At 39.2% G+C, this 16,907-nt stretch overlaps 1 protein-coding gene across 1 annotated transcript in view; it reads right to left on the bottom strand.

Moving 5' to 3' along the window:
• Positions 1-14,090, bottom strand: part of LOC117506609 (transcriptional activator GLI3-like) — a 176,593-nt gene extending 162,503 nt beyond the window's left edge. The window contains exon 1 of the mRNA XM_034166130.1: positions 13,762-14,090. The gene's annotated coding sequence lies outside the window, so the exon portion shown is untranslated. The remainder of the gene's footprint in view (positions 1-13,761) is intronic.
• Positions 14,091-16,907: the final 2,817 nt, after the last annotated feature.

Here is a 16,907-nt window from a genome sequence, read left to right as displayed (position 1 = left end):
GTAGGTTTTTAAGACAGCTTTGTGACATATGTATTCCCAAGCTATAGGGGGCGCTCCAAAGAGGAATGCAACCAAAAAGACAGATGAAACAGCAAAAAATTTACCAAACTTAGGTAGTTCTTAAGTTCTTGTTTTAAGTTGTCTGATGTCTTATAAAATAAAAAGTACAGTGACAGCTCCTGTAAGCTTTATTATATATATATATATATATATGGCAAAAGGGCAATATTTTTAGGTTGTCTGAAATAGTGCAAAAAAAACCTGAAGCAACTTATATACACTGAACATAAATATAAATGCAACACTTTTGTTTTTGCTCCCATTTTTCAAGAGCTGAACTCAAAGATCTAAAACATTTTCTATATACATAAAAGACCTATTTCTCTCAAATACTGTTGACAAATCTGTTTAAATCTCTGTTAGTGAGCACTTCTTTGCAGAGACAAGTGGCCTTTTATTGTGGCCCGCCTAAGGCACAACTGCGCAATAATCATGCTGTCTAATCAGCATCATGATATGCCACACCTGTGAGGTGGGATGGATTATCTCGGTAATGTTTTTACATTCTTTCAGTGGAATTCAGTGAAAGCTGGAACATACCATTCAACTCAGCTTCACCTTGTTGAATGTTCCAGCTTTCACCTCATGAAATATTCGTACCATTGAACTCAAACATTCATTACCTCCACCAAGGAGGTTATGTTTTTGGTTGAGTTTGTTTGTTTGTTTGTTTGTTTGTTTGTCTGTCTGATTGTGAGCAGGATAACTCAAAACGTTTTGAACAGATTTTGATGAAATTTTGTGGAGTGGTTGGAAATGACAAGAGGAACAAGTGATTAAATTTTAGTGGTGATCTGGATCACGATCCGGAGCCAGGAATTTTTTTAAATGATTCTTCACCATTGCGGGATAGGGGGGATTTTGACATTCTAGTTTCTAACTCTACAAAAACAAGGCAGAAAGGCTTGAAAAAAATTAGGGTGTAACATAGTCAAATGTTCTATCAAACAACAAAGTTTGGTGATGATCGGATCCGGATTCCGGATCTGGTGATCCAGAATATGCAAAAATATAGGGAAAAAAGAAAATGTGTCAGTGTGAGGTGACAAATGAAGCTAGAGATGCACAACTAACACCAAATTGTAGCTGAATCTGTACTGATTCAGTAAGGTGTCATCAGATTTGATGTAGCTTCAAATGTTATGGAGCTAGATCCAGAAGAAAACCGCCATTACCGAAAAATCGTTTTTATACATTAACTTTTGAACTAATAAAGACATAAAAGTGATTCCAAGTTCTAGTGGTATGTTTTCATGGTCAAAGATGTCAAATATAAAGGAAAGAAAAGTGTATGTATCATAGTTTTGGTTGTAACACTGAATTGTTGAATAGATCACTGAGCCAAGGAGGGAATCTCTTTAGGGTCAGTGACCCTATGGCCTTGTGTAGCACATGCAACACTTAAAAAATAGTTCTATTTCAGAATTTACTGTTATTTATTTAGAGAAGTGTTTCATAAATGTTAAAAAATTAATATATTTGCAGTTTAGTTGAATAATAAATTGAATTTTGTCTTATTTGTTTTTGTCTATAAGCACATGCAATATCAATATCAGTGCTCAGATGACAGTAGCTTCTGGGAAAGGTGCAAGTTGCAATAAACTGTGATGCCAAGCGCTAAGGATACATGCTATCCAGTCACAGCAGATGAAACTTTTTTTCAATTAGTATCAGAGCATTGATTTTTTTTTTTTTTTTTTTGACAACCGTACTTGGCAGAGGTATTTAAAGAAAATTTATTGAAAAGTTTCTGATCTTCCAATGACAAAAAAATAGGAAAAAGAAGAAAAATGCCCCCCCCCCCCCCCCCCCCCCCAAAAAAAAAACACTCAATCTTCAGAACCAACATTATCCTGATCTGTAGCTATACATTTTTGAGAAACAAGCAGACAGATAAACAGATGAAAGCTTTAAACTTCATGATAATAAATCCACATGCCCTGATCTCTGAACATCATCCATCCGTGTCCATGAATGCATCATAAATGAACAAGCAAAATGACTGACGTAGGTATTTTCAAAACACAACCTCGGTCCAGTGAAGCAAAATAACCTTCAAACAGCAGGCCCTGACACCAGCGAGCCCAGGGAGTGGGCACTCTCTTCCATCGGCCTTAAAGTAAGCCAAGAAGATGAGGAGGACAGAAAAAAGTTGCAGGACATGAAGACAGAATGTGTCCTTTAGTATCTCGGGGCTGGTCTATTCTCTGCAGCCTCCATGGTTTAACCAGGACCAGCGCAGACAGATAGCTGCTATTAAACTGTGATTGTTTCAGGTTCACAGGGCGTGAAAGGCTCTGACTGAGGGGCTGTGATCCCAGTGAGGGTGGTCCTTCTCTCCCTCCCCCGCCGCCTCCTTCTCTCTGTGAAAGGTGGGGGTTGGAGCGGGGAACGGGATTGCAGGCATCACGTGACCTGCTTCTTGCTGTGACCAGACCAAAATGGAATCTGGACAAAAACACAGCACTTGTTGCGGCCTGCCTGTTGGTGCGTGCACACCACATGACCGGCGGGCACAAGAATTAAACACGTTGATGGTGACATATAATTCTGGCTTTTGAGCAGTGCAAAATACAGTTTCTCGTCTCCCAACATATGACCGCCACTCCTGAAGTGCAAAACAGGATCAAACACAGAGATCGCACTATTTTTGTTTTTACTGCGGGTCGAAGCAAGAATCATTTCACTCTTATCTATTGTATGCGAACTGACACATATCGGTGAAGACAAAGCAGGTCATTCCTGTCTTGTGACCGGCTGTCGGAAAACCTCTTTCACACGTGCACGGCGACCCTGAATTGCCTAGAAATTACCAGCAGAAACTGCTCAGAAATGTTGGCAGTTTGAAGAGTCCCCTAATAGTAACTGAAACCTGAAGAAACTACAGGGTTCATTAGTTAAACTTTTGTCTTTTTTCTTGAGAAACACTTTGTATATGTGTTCGGAAGATGCTTTGGTAAATGGACTGCATTTATATAGCACTTTTCCATATGAATCAGACGCTCAAAGCACTTAACAATGATGCCTCACATTCACCCATACACCAGTGTCATTGTGCTGCCATGCAATGCACTCAACCGTATACCAGGAGCAACTTGAGGATTAAGGATCTTGACCAATGGCCCTGAGTGATTATCCAGTTAGATTAGATTAGACTGAACTTTACTGATCACTTGTCCTCAGGGAAATTGAGGTTCCAGCAGCATTGTATAGCAGCACACAGAGTATAAAAAAAGTATAAAAAAGACTAGAAGCACTCAGAGAGTGCAAACCTCCGCCAAAGCCATGGGGTCACTGATGCCATAACATCTACACGCCGTGGAATCATTGAACCTAAAAAAGTCTAACAATGATGTTTGCTCAGTAGTAAAAAAGTTTCATCTGCTGTGACTGGATAGCATGTATCCTTAGCGCTTGGCATCACAGTTAATTGCAACTTGCACCTTTCCCAGAAGCTACTGTCATCTGAGCACTGATATTGATATTGCATGTGCTTATAGACAAAAACAAATAAGAGACAAAATTCAATTTATTATTCAACTAAACTGCAAATATATGAATTTTTCAACATTTATGAAACGCTTCTTTAAACAAGGCCATAGGGTCACTGACCCTAAAGAGATTCCCTCCTTGGCACAGTGATCTATTCAACAATTCAGTGTTACAACAAAAACTATAATACATACACTTTTCTTTCCTTTATATTTGACATCCTTGACCATGAAAACATACCACTAGAACTTGGAATCACTTTTATGTCTTTACTAGTTCAAAAGTTATTGTATAAAAACGATTTTTCGGTAATGGCGGTTTTCTTCTGGATCTAGCTCCATAACATTTGAAGCTACATCAAATCTGATGACACCTTACTGAATCAGTACAGATTCAGCTACAATTTGGTGTTAGTTGTGCATCTCTAGCTTCATTTGTCACCTCACACTGACACATTTTCTATTTTTCCCTATATTTTTGCATATTCTGGATCACCAGATCTGGAATCCGGATCCGGATCATCACCAAACTTTGTTGTTTAATAGAACATTTGACTATGTTACACCCTAATTTTTTTCAAGCCTTTCTGCCTTGTTTTTGTGGAGTTAGAAACTACAATGTCAAAATCCCCCCTATCCCGCAATGGTGAAGAATCCTTTAAAAAATTTGTGGATCCGGATCGTGATCCGGATCACCACTAAAATTTAATCACTTGTTCCTCTTGTCATTTCCAACCACTCCACAAAATTTCATCAAAATCCGTTCAAAACCTTTTGAGTTATCCTGCTGACAAACAGACAGACAAACAAACAAACAAACTCGACCGAAAACATAACCTCCTTGGTGGAGGTAAAAAACAGTTTGCAAATATAAATACCAGACATAGTGATCAATCCTGGTTTACTGGCTACTACTGTTCCTCTCATTCCCGACCTCTGTCTTCCTGTTACTCCTCCTCCCCCTGAGTGAGGAGTTGTACAGTCTGACAGCCTGAGGGACAGAGGTTTGAAGCAAGGATCGTTTGTTCTCAAGCCCACCACTTAACCATTTGATCATCACCTCCCTTATGCTACACAAATAATAACTAAATAAATAAATATTACAGAAGCAGTGAGTGGATGCCTAGGACTTGGTGTATCTATTTCTTGTTCAGTGCAACTTGACAGTGGTCTCTGTTCACATAACACAGCCTTCGTGGATTTACTTTGTAATCCTCCTGTGTGAAACATTCAGTTTGATAAATTTTTTTGTCCACAATTTCCTCAACTTTAGAAGATGACGAGTTCACTTTCACGGTTGCTTTTCATCGCCCTCCCTGGGTCAACTCTGCCTCTCTCTCTCTCTTTTTAGCTCCAGTTTTCAGCACTTTCTTCACCAAACAGCTCAAACTAAAAGCTGCAGATGTTGTTCTCCCCTTTATTTCTACTCTGTAACAGATTATTTGATCTGTGTATATTGAGTATAAATGTCCAAAGCTTATCATTGCTATTAACGTAAATTTCATTGTACTGTGTTTTTGCCAGTAAATGTCCGATTGAGTCCAGCGAGTGTTGATGATGTGTCTGTCATGCAAGCGGGGCAAAACAGGAAAAATCCAAACATCTGAGAGTGAAGAAGACCGAGCATTTACAAGAAGATGTCAACAAAAAATTGAAAAGCTGGCGAGTTTATTATATCTGGGAACGTCCTTTTAAGAACAAAAAACAAAAACATTTTGCGATGAAAAAACAGCTTCCTTCCTGCATGGTCTATTTGTTTAAGTGCATTGCCATTCAAGAGCCTTTTGGCACCAACACACTTGATGAAGACCAAGAAGGGCGAGGAAGCTTCCCTGCAGAGTTTTTCACATTTGGCCAAACGACAAGTGCACTTTCCTGCCACAAACTCTCCCCCGATGACCAACCTTGAGAAGGGCTTGTGTGCTCCTCTGCAATGGACCACATGGCTGAATCCATTCCATTTTATAAGGTGCTATATTTTATTTTGATTTGACAAGCACAGAGGGGCTCTGCAATTCTGCACTGGAATTTAACCACATTAAAGTATGTTTTGAAGCCTCATTCTTAGAATAAATCAACTTCTTTCACATCATTTATATTTGAATGTATAGTTTATATTCTAATCAGATCTAGAGCTGTTCAACATTCACCATGGATACATGTGTAGGAGTGATGGGTTTCATCAAGACTGGTGAATTTAGGGATGGTATCGATTTTATCGATATCGATACCATTAACAAGTCCACTTATCGATCCGATTCCTTAATCAATATCTCTTGTGAATTTTCTATGTACTAAAAGTAGGCTTTTACAGGTTTTCTATGTCAACAACATTTTATTGAGTCTTAAAGTAAATAAATATGAAATTGGTCACTGGATCCTTAAACTCCGGATATAAATAAACTCAACACGGTGAATCCTTGATCTCTGGACATAAATAGAAATAAACAAAATCTGTAGTTTCTGTCAAAAGCATTTCCTTTCAGACATTACTGACATGAATGTCTTTCCATACATCTGAGCTGAGCTCTTGCAGCTGGCTGTGCTGCACCTCAGGATGTAATTCATAAAGAATGCAGGACGTCTCATTTTGGGAGGAAAAAAAAACATTTTAGTCGATTGTACTTTATTGTCTGTATTACAGCATTTTGAAAAAGGTCTCAATTTATTTAAAGCAGCAATTCATTTTGAAGTTATTAATTCTGACCGGACTCTGTCACGGCAGACAGCCGCGCAGCATTTGGAGCTGTGCCAATGGAATGGAGGACAATTTTCATTTCTTGACTGCAGCAAGACATGAGTCCCAGTTAGTGACTTTAATACACATAAAAGTGACTCACGATTGACATATTTTAATGGCTTTGAGAAGGGTTAAAAGTGGACTTGCCACTTCTGAAAAGCAGCGAATCAAAGAAACAATGATCGAAACATTGCTTCACGCTTCAAAGTTTAGCTGCGCTGCAGAAGCGGTTGATTACAGAGCTGCTGCAGGGTCTGCAATCAATGTAGAGAAACACCCTCAAAAACAACGGCCTCTCTGAAGGACCGATAAGGGAATCGTTAAGCAGACAGACTACTGATATCAGTGGATCGAATCATTTCTTAACGATACCCGAAAAGAACCGGTTTTCGATACCCAACCCTTAGGTGAATTAGGTTTTTAGAAATTAACCAAAAATATTTACAAAACCAAAATATTTGAAAAGGCATAACAATTTTGTAAAAGATCTTGATCAACAACTAAATTTCTTGCCTTCTTCTTGATGAGTTTCATTACTCCATCAAGTTTTTGGGTGATTGAGTGAAAACTTTTTGATTAATTCTGCTGTCAATAGCTACACAATGAGGGGCATCGAGATTAGCGCCTGAACAATATATCGGTTGGCCGTTAATGTGGGCCAATGAAGAGCCTTTCATAAACATATATCACCATTATTTTTGGCTGATATACTTTTATTTTACAAAATAAACAATGCAGAAAAACATATCGGCTGCTGGAAGTGGTGTCATTATATAGTCCACCAGAAGGTGCTCAAGAGCATTATTTGCAAGGTTATCAAGCAAATTCACCACTTGATAAAATTTGTTTCAAGAGACAGAGGCAAAGCAACCAGCTGCCATTCATTTACAATCAGAGTAAGCATTTTACAGCGACAAGAGACAAGTGGTCACTATGCCACCAGCTAGGCCTGACAAAAAAATAAATGAGAAATTCTGAGGGATGTTACACAGTAACTGCCAATCTGAGTGAAGACAACATGAAGTGCGTTGGTTGGTTGTTGGTTATATTTATAGTAATTTATAATAAAATTCATGTTTGAACTGGAAAATGTCAAGCCTCAATTATATTTCTTTGTCATAAATGTTTAATCATGAAATGATAAGAATCATTGCCATTTTGAATGTGTATTTCACACGTTTCCTACGTTGTCCTTTGACCTCCACATTAGAGATATTATGAGGACTGCTTTCTTCCACCTGTGAAATATAGTGAAGATTCATCCCTTCCTGTCTATGACTGATGCTGAGACCCTGATTCATGCGTTTGTTTCTTCTAGATTGGACTACTGCAATATACTGATTTACCGCAGTCCAGCATTAGGGGTCTCTAATTGGTTCAAAATGCTGCTGCCAGACTTTTACAGGCAGCAGAAAGTTTGACCACATTACACCCATTTTGGCATCTCTTCACTGGCTTTCTGTCCCAGTGAGATCAGATTTTAAGGTTCTCCTATTAAACTACTTAGCCAACCTACTTAAACCCTACGTACCGGCCCGGGCTCTGCATTCTGGAGACTACTACTGGACTACTACTGAACTACTACATTCTGGACTACTTTGTGTCCCTAGGGTGAATAAAAAGTCTGCAGGTCACAGAGCTTTCTCTTATCGTGAACCTGTTCTGTGTAATGATCTCTCTACGTCAATAAGACATTCAGATTCTGTAGAGACAAGTCCAGACTTACGATGCACTTATTTTCCCTTTCGTATGGCTAGCATACTGGCATAGTATGTTACTATGCTTTTTATCCTTTTAAATTAATTTTATTAGGAAACGGAGCGGGCCGCAGCCTGAACTTTAGTGAAGCTTAGGGCTAGTGGCCGGCGATCTGACATAGTATGTTACTATGCTTCCTACCGTTTTAAATTAATTTTATTAATAAACAGATCGGGCTGCGGCCTCAACTTTATATAAAGTCTAGGTCTTTTAGTGAAGCTTAGACCTAGTGGCCGGCGATCACCTTAGTATTTCTTGTTGCTTAATGCTGACAAATTATACTTTGTTGTCTTTCTACTGCCTGAATCTGTTTTTTCCTCTTTATCCAAGGTGCAACTCCATCCAGAAGTGGGACTGGTTGTCTTCTGCAAGCCTTCCGTCCTGTACACCAACATGGACTCCCAAAATTTCCAGTATATTTGTATTGTTGTAGCATGGCCCAAGCAGAGGGTCACCCCTTTGAGTCTGGTCTGCTTGAGGTTTTTTCCTCAAATCATCAGAGGGAGTTTTTCCTTACCACTGTCACCTGTGTACTTGCTCTAGGGGATGGTAAGGTTAGACCTTACTTGTGGCAGCTTTGTCATTATTTGGCGCTATATAAATGAAATAAATTGAAATTGAATTGAAATTGTGTATTTCATTGTGTATGTTGTTCTCTACCTGCTCACAGTCACTACATAGGTCTATAGCCAGAGGCGGAAAGAGTCGAAAGACACCCCCCTCCACCACTTTCAGAGTAAAGGTCCACTTTTTAAGCCATGTTAAATACACTTTTTGCATGTATTATTTGCATATTATGATTATTAACATTAGAATTAATGTATTTTAACAACAAAAATGTTGCTCAATCAATAGTACTGAGAGCCCAAGTTTTACTACTACAATGGTGCACTAAGTGGAAGTGATGAGCCATATAAAAATGATTACATAATTTAAAATAATAATAAGAAATAAATAAAAAGATTAAAGAGCAGCTTGGATTGAAGTTGTTTTTTTTTTCTTCATGGATGGCAGAACTGTTAAACTGGCAAGCATATACACTGGGCTTGCTTTAATGTGGTTGTAATGTGCTCTGTTTAAGTGTAATATCTCAGAAAATACAAGTATCGGCTTTGGGCTCTGCACTAATGACTCCAATAGGGATCAGGAGCTATAAAAAAAAAATAAACTGATTGGAGCATCCTTACAAATAACAAGTAATACAAATACAAACAAACAAATAATAATAGCAAAGCTGAACAATCCTCCAATTTTGCCAGGAGATTACCCCTTAAAACAGAAGCTGTCCGTAGACTGGCTCGGTATCCTTTAAGGTAGGTTTGTGATGTTTTGTAGTTTCTCAACAACCTGAAAAACTATGAATACCATCAGAAAGTCAAACATCTACTAAAGAAAATGAGACCAACCATGATATGTTATGATGCCATGATTGTGAGAAAAATACAACACCAGCACAAGATCATTCCAGGTTAAACCAGAATTGTGTTAGCATTTCATAACACAGCTTTAGAGGGTGCTTTAAATTTTAATGTCCTTGTCTGTAATTCCACAGTATTCTAGTACAAGATGACCCAATCAGCTTTCCTTTATCCATGGCAATAGGTATGTACAGTATAATGTGTGTGAAATAATAGCTCTCATTGTGATGGACGTGCTATCAAAGAGAACAGAAGTAGGTTGTGTTTAGTTATATATATATATGGAAATGACTATTAAGAATAAATTCTAGGTTTGAAGCTTTGAACCAATGAACAACCTCATTGAATCTGATGGTGATGATTATGAAGAGGCTTTTCTAAGATGATCCATACAATTTGTTTTGTATGACTAGTTAAAGGAGTGCTTGTTTTGAGAATTTTACCATAGAAATTGAATCACGGATAACGTTTTATATAATCTAGCAGTTTTGCTGGTTGTCTTTTCTGAATTATGAGATGTGTTTTTACATATTCATCTATTAACCTCAGTGTGAATACAACTTATAGGTTTGTTTGTTAGTTACTGTGGTTCTCTTGAGTTACTGCTCTACAGCTGCATTAATTCCAAAACAGAACTGCCAAGAATCTGTTGTAGGTCATATGATGTAATGTGGCAGTCGCTGCTGTGTTAGGCAGAAACCGATTCAAAGAGTACCACTAGAAAGACTGGTGCATAAACATGTAAATAGTTGTAAGTCTTCTTTGACAAGCGGAAGTGGCCTTGGTGGCCACCAGACCTTAGATTTAGAAATGATACACACTGATAAACAAGCTCATTTTAAGCTACATATAACTTCATAACCACACATTTGCTGAGAGAGAGAATGAAGAAGTGTCTGCTTCTGCTACATTAATGTGGAGGCATGTCTGTTATTTCAACTTTAGAACCTGGCAACAATCAGAAGTAACAATTTATTTTTCTGATTAAGTAAATTTATTTGTAGAAATGTTCTGTCCATCTCAGTGATAACCACACCTACTCCTAACCTCAGAGAACACTACAAAATCTGGACCATTATCTCAATTTGTGCAAAATTTAACTTAACAAATGTCTGTCCATGCAATCCATGCAACCTTTACAGCAGCAAACACACCTTTAAAAGATCAGCAGTTACTTATTTCTGATGGGTTTTCAAGGGTTTTGTTAAAGAAAAAGAAAAAAAAACGATATTGCAACAGTTAATGACTTTGAAGAAAATAATGATTGTTAAGTAAATAAAACCATCTTGTATTCAGTGCTGGTGCCAAAGTTGTATATATCTGCGTTCTCATTACTACTACACTGGATACTGTGTGGTTCTGTAGCGTTCTGGAAATTTCTCTCATTGCATATGTACATATAACTAACAAGGGTCATCAAAATCACTATAGATTAATAATAAATCTATTTAAATGTTCAAATATCCCCAATATTTTTCAAAGAAGGCTTAAAAATATCCAGAGTCCACATCCAGCTCCTGTCTGTCATCAAAATTTTAAGGTGTCATTTTATACACTTTTTCAATAAGCAAATAGGGACTTTTAAAACAGGTATTACAGTTTGTTGTCAGTAAACCCCATACTGTAGATACTTAAGTGAAGTGTCTTCAGATCTCCAAGAAAAGGCCTGTTTCTGTCACTGTCGCTTTAAATGGAAAAGAACCACCAGTTACTACGTCCCTTAAGCATTCTTTGGCAGATATATATATATATATAGTTTTAAAATGTTACAGTTTTATTTCTGGGTTGTTTGCTTGTTTGTCTGTACTACATACCAAATTTGAGCTTATGTCTTAACTATGTGTTTGCCCTGCTATAAATATTTAAAAACATTGCCATCTATTGTTCATTTATCTCTTCTTCTTTCAGCTGCTCCCGTTAGGGGTCCCCACCGCAGATCAATCGTTTCCATCTCACCCTGTCCTCTGAATCTTTCTCTGTCACAACAACCACCTGCATGTCCTCCTTCAGCACATTCATAAACCTCCTCTTTGGTCTCCCTCTTCTCTTCCTGCCTGGTGGCTCCATCCTCAGCATCCTTCTCCCTATATACCCTGGGTCCCTCCTCTTCACATGTCCAAACCACCTCAATCTCCTCTCTCTGACTTTGTCTCCAAACCGTCCTACCTGAGCTGTCTCTCTTGTTAGATAATATCTGTGCTAATTCCTTCTTTTATGTTAGTTATCAAGTGTTTGCTTTAGTTATCTGTTTAAAACTGTCTGGAACCTGGTTTAAAGTTTCAACAAGAGTTAAGTTTCACTTCCATTATGTATGTTCAAGTTTGAGATAAAGGGATGGCTCCCCCTGTTGGTGAGAGCCAGTAACATTAATAATGTGAGATTAAACCACAGCCACTGTTAACGCCCACCTAGTATAAAAGTGTTGTACAAGCTACGTACAGGGTCCCTTAACAAGATGTATGCTGTCTGTGGGGACCCTGGCAGATTTCATTGTGATCTTCAATAAATTAAAAAATGAGGAATATAATGGTTTGGTTCTTGGAAAGGGGCAGTATTTTACATAAAGAGCCGAGGGAAATTATACTCTATGTTCATTCCTAATCTTGTCCATTCACGTTACTCCAAAGAGAATCACAACATCTTCAGTTCTGCCACCTCCAGCTCTGCCTCCTGTCTTTTTGTTCGTGCCGCTGTCTCTAAGCCATACAACATAACTGGTATCACTGCTGACTTTCCTCTTTACTCTTGCTGACATTATTTGGTCACAAATCACTCCTGTCTCCTTTCTCCACCCACTCCACCCTGCCTGTCCTCTCTTCTTCACCTCTCCACCACACTCTTCATTACTTTGAACAGCTGACCTCAAGTATTTAAACTCATCTACTTTCACCACTTCTACTCCTTGTAACTGCACTATTCCACTGGGCTCCCTCTCATTCACACACATGTACTCAGTCTTGCTCCTACTGACTTTCATTCCCCTTCTCTCCAGAGCATATCTCCACCTTTCCAGGTTAGACTCAACCTACTCTCTACTCTCACTGCAGATCACAATGTCATTTGCAAACATGATAGTCCATGGAGACTCCTATGGACCACAATGGAAATTAGTGTTTTCACTTTATTGTGTTATCCATGTATTATTTGATGAACATGCTCTAATATATGTGTAGCGGCTGCACTCTGCATTGTGTTGTTATGACTCCGCTCATTCGCTCCCCTCGGGACGCGAACTCACGATCTCCGGCATGGGAGTCGGACTCTAACCAGAAGGCTAAAACCCAGGGCTCTGGCCTTGTGACCAGAGAATCCTTTTGAGCTGTTGGGAGTGAGGTTTACTAACTACATCTGCACAGCGACACCTGCTGGTCTCCGTTACATATGTATGGAGACGTATTAAATAAATTCAATAAATTTCCAAAGGGAAAACAAGTATAACTCTGCTCTCATCTACAAATAGTGTGGGCACATCCTAAAAGACAGATCCACTCAGTTGATGTGTCTCGCACAGCAAACACACAACTACATTTGGCCTGCAGTGACATACGTCACCGACAGTTAAAACAAGCTGTTTCAGGGTTAACTTTTACAAATTTAAGTTTCTGCATTTGCAGACATAGAATTGTGGGAGTTGGAGGATGTTTAATATAAAACTCCAAATATGCTGATGTGTAAAAAGTAGATAAAAACACAGTTTGCAACATATGACCCCTTTAATGGGGCTCTCAATCTGCACAAAAGCTTTTACAGAGATTAGACAAAAGAAGCCTTTTTCTCCTGCGTGCATTGTCTTTTACAGCGTGCAAGTACGTGCAAACACTGTTGTAACAAGGAATAAATATTTGTTTCTCCTGTTGAAGCCAGTGATGACGCTCTTCCAGACACGACATGCAGCCTAATCTTCTCACATTAGCACCAAGTGGCACCTCTGCCAGAGATCACCCACTGATCGGACTCAGAACGAACGAAAACTGACAACAAAAAAAAACTCGCATGTTTAAAACTTATAAGTAGTTCAGGTTACAAAGCACAGCTGTTCTCGGCTGTGCCAGATGATTTGAAGCTTCGTTTCGCCCTTCTGCTAGATCCCCCCCCAAAAAAACAAGTACTCAGAGTTTGCTTGAGATCTGACTTTAAAAACATGACAGCGCCAAACCCGGTGTGTAATCACAGATTACACGCAATTTATTTATTCTGGACCGCGTAAGAAATACACAGCAGCATAATTTGCACCGCTCCCGGCGTGCGTGGAGGAAAAACGACTTCTGGCACGCGTAAAAGTTGCAGCACGTACCTCAGATCGAAGCGGGAACTCTCAGGCATCAAACTTTCTGACGCGGGTTCCCAGCGTCCCTGGAACCGCTCGGAGGATCCAAGGACTGCCAAAGTGTGAGTTTCCAGTAAAGCGCTCCCCCCACCCCCCCCTCCTGCCCGTCTCTCTCCTTTACTTTCTGCCACACGCACGCGGATGGAGATGGCTTGATTCTTCTTCTTCTCGCAATCCGAGACTTTATCCCGTTTCAAAAGCGTATTTTCACATCCTTCTTTAAAATCGAGGCCGATATTTTTAGAGTGACTTTTGGCAAAGGGTGACAAAGATGAACCCCATACTCGCCCTGTGGAGTCCCGCACAGAGCCCGTGCGGGAATGCGCGCACCCCTTCCTCCTCCTCCTCCTCCTCCCTGCTCGGTCTGTGGACCACCCCGAAACAGGAAGTCCACTTTTTGTTTTTCTTTAAAAAAAAAAAAAGAGAGAGCGAGAGAGAGAGAGAGCGCGCGAGAGAGAGCCAAGCTGATCCAGTTTTCTCCCACGTGCGCTCCGCACATTATGAATCTTCTTTTTAAATTAATGGGAAATGATTTGGATCCGCGTGCGTCAGGAGCGGATTCAAACCGAAAACACCGCGTGCGTTTCGGGTTTAGGAGGAAAAAGTTGTCTAAGAAATGTTTGCTTGCGCTTTGTCAGGATTGTTTTGTCTTTTATGGAACATTTGCTCTTGTTGTCAAATAAGTAATAGATCAAACCGTTTTACCGTTTTTTTAAGTAAGTGTTTACAGTTTATTGTGTTATCCGAGTAATTTAATGTGCAGTTTATGTATATTTTGTACATTATATTACTAAATAAATTAATCAATCTCTAAACACATATGATGTCTGGAACATATAAAAGCTTAATACAACTGTGAATGTTTTGTGTAATGTAGCCTTTTCCTGCAAATTAGAGGTGGGCGGATCGATCCTAATATCGATACTAATGCTGGTATTGATATTGAATGATCCTCGTGTAAAAAGATCTATACTCAAGCTTTTTTTTCTCTCCCGCACGCACTGACTGCTGCGCACGCAGATTCATCAAAGTCTACTTTCGGTCTGTAAGAGCAGCGCTGGCTGTGTCATGCAACACGGAGCAGCGCATCCTCCCCCTCTGGTCTTTTGTTGTTGCGCCATCACGTGGCTCAGCGGCGCCAGCCAACAGTCATGCAGTTAGGATCAGCCTGCAACGCCCACTCAGCGCTCTCCTCGAGTCAGCCCTCTACCTCAGGAGATTTTAAGTTCTGTTGAGTGATATTTTTTTTAAACAAAAATGTTGATTGTGATAATAAAGTATTTTGTTGTCACGTACAATGTTTGGTGAAATTGTATCCTAGGTCTTTTGGATACGTTGGATCTATGAAGCTTAAATATGAAAAAGTATCTGTATCGATATCAGCAATACTGGGCCTGTATTTACTTGGTATTGGATCAATACCAAAATTCCCGGTATCGCCCACCTCTACTGGGTGATTCTTAGACTACGGGCACTTATTATGTCCTTTGATCATATTGTATGAAAAACAGAAAAAAGGGGAAATTTCACACTTTTATAGTTATCTTTACAATGAAAGTGTGTTAAAAAATTTGTTCTAGTAGTCTATGATGACTTTTTCACCTTTTTTCAGCATCATTATATGCAAATATTGCCATTTTGTGCTTGTCCCACACCCAGACTTTTGATCTTCAATGATAAAAATGAATGGTAAAAAAATGTTTTTCTAATGTTTTAAAATATCTCTGAATAAAATATCAGTAAAATAATCAAAACATAATTGGGGTATTCAATGTCATACAACTGTTGTGATTTTTTTAAACAAAATGTAGTTGTCCCACACTATTGCCGTAATTTCCACCACAACACTGTAATGTCCCTTTAAACAGTTTGTATGAAAGATTGTTTGGGTAGTTTCTATGGAGATAAACAGTGACATCAGAGCACATGTATATAGCGCCAAATCACAACAAACAGTTGCCCCAAGGTGCTTTATATTGTAAGGCAATGGTGTGGTGGAAATTACATTTACAAGGCCAATAGTGCCCATAGTTAAAGAATCACCCTACTGCAAATATCATTCACCAAGCTATGGAAAAAAAAAAGTGATTGAGCATTATTGTGTTGCCAGATTTTGTAGGACAAAAACACAACCATGCCTTTGAAAAGAAGTTAAGACAGATGATAAATGTTTGGACTATGCTCTAAAACATTGCAGCTGTGTTTAGTTATGTCCACTTGCTACCTCTCTTTAACATAAAGAGCTCTTAAAAGTTTTGGATGTTGAACTCAACGTTACAACTCAGCTCAACTTGTAAAGTTGAGTTCAAGTTCCAAAACTTGTAAGAGCTCTTTATGTTAAAGAGGTGTAGCAAGTGGACATAACGAAACGCAGCAGCATGTTTTAGAGTGTATATATAGCGGTGTCATCGTCATGGCAATCTCTCGGTGGCGAGGAAGACTATCTTGATCGATTCCTGGATGGGATAGAAAACCTACATTCACGGTCGATCTAGAGACGCCTGTGCGTGGGTTCATGTAATATGGGAATGTCGTTGCATGCGAACAAACACACGGCCCTTGATGGATACTTACCCTGGTTCAATGGCTGGGCAATCCCGTATGATCAGGACTGAGGACCTGCTGCAGACTTCATCCGCCTTCACAACTGTTGGGTCACAAGCCATTACCTTCTCCGGCCGATCTGCTATTGAGAACTTCTTGTAACACCAGAGCCCTGGTGGACGTCTTGTGTTCAGGATTCCAGTTTGACCTTCATGGTTACCATAGTGGCCAGGGGGCACACAAGGTTCCCGCCGTATTTCACCCCAACAGGCAATACCCCACTTGATCCTTTACCCAGGTGTCACGATGATGCAGAAGAGAGGTTGTATTTTGACACCTTATCTGTCCATATCTATGTATAGAGCTCACTGATGAAAGAAAAAAACATAAAAAAAGAGTTAAAATTGATTACACTCAAATGATTTAAGTTGGTCTAAATTAAGGTTCTAAGTTAATGTTATTTGTTGTTAATTTGGGTCAATTTGAATTTATTTGAATGTCACCAGTCAAATCACGTTTTAAGGTGGTCCATCAATTCTTTATTCAGTGTCACTGAAATGGTAACTGGA

This window comes from Thalassophryne amazonica, chromosome 3 (assembly GCF_902500255.1).
Source record: "Thalassophryne amazonica chromosome 3, fThaAma1.1, whole genome shotgun sequence".
NCBI lineage: Eukaryota > Metazoa > Chordata > Actinopteri > Batrachoidiformes > Batrachoididae > Thalassophryne > Thalassophryne amazonica.
The sequence above is the reverse complement of the archived record's forward strand: the minus strand, read 5'-3'. Positions and strand labels throughout refer to the sequence as shown.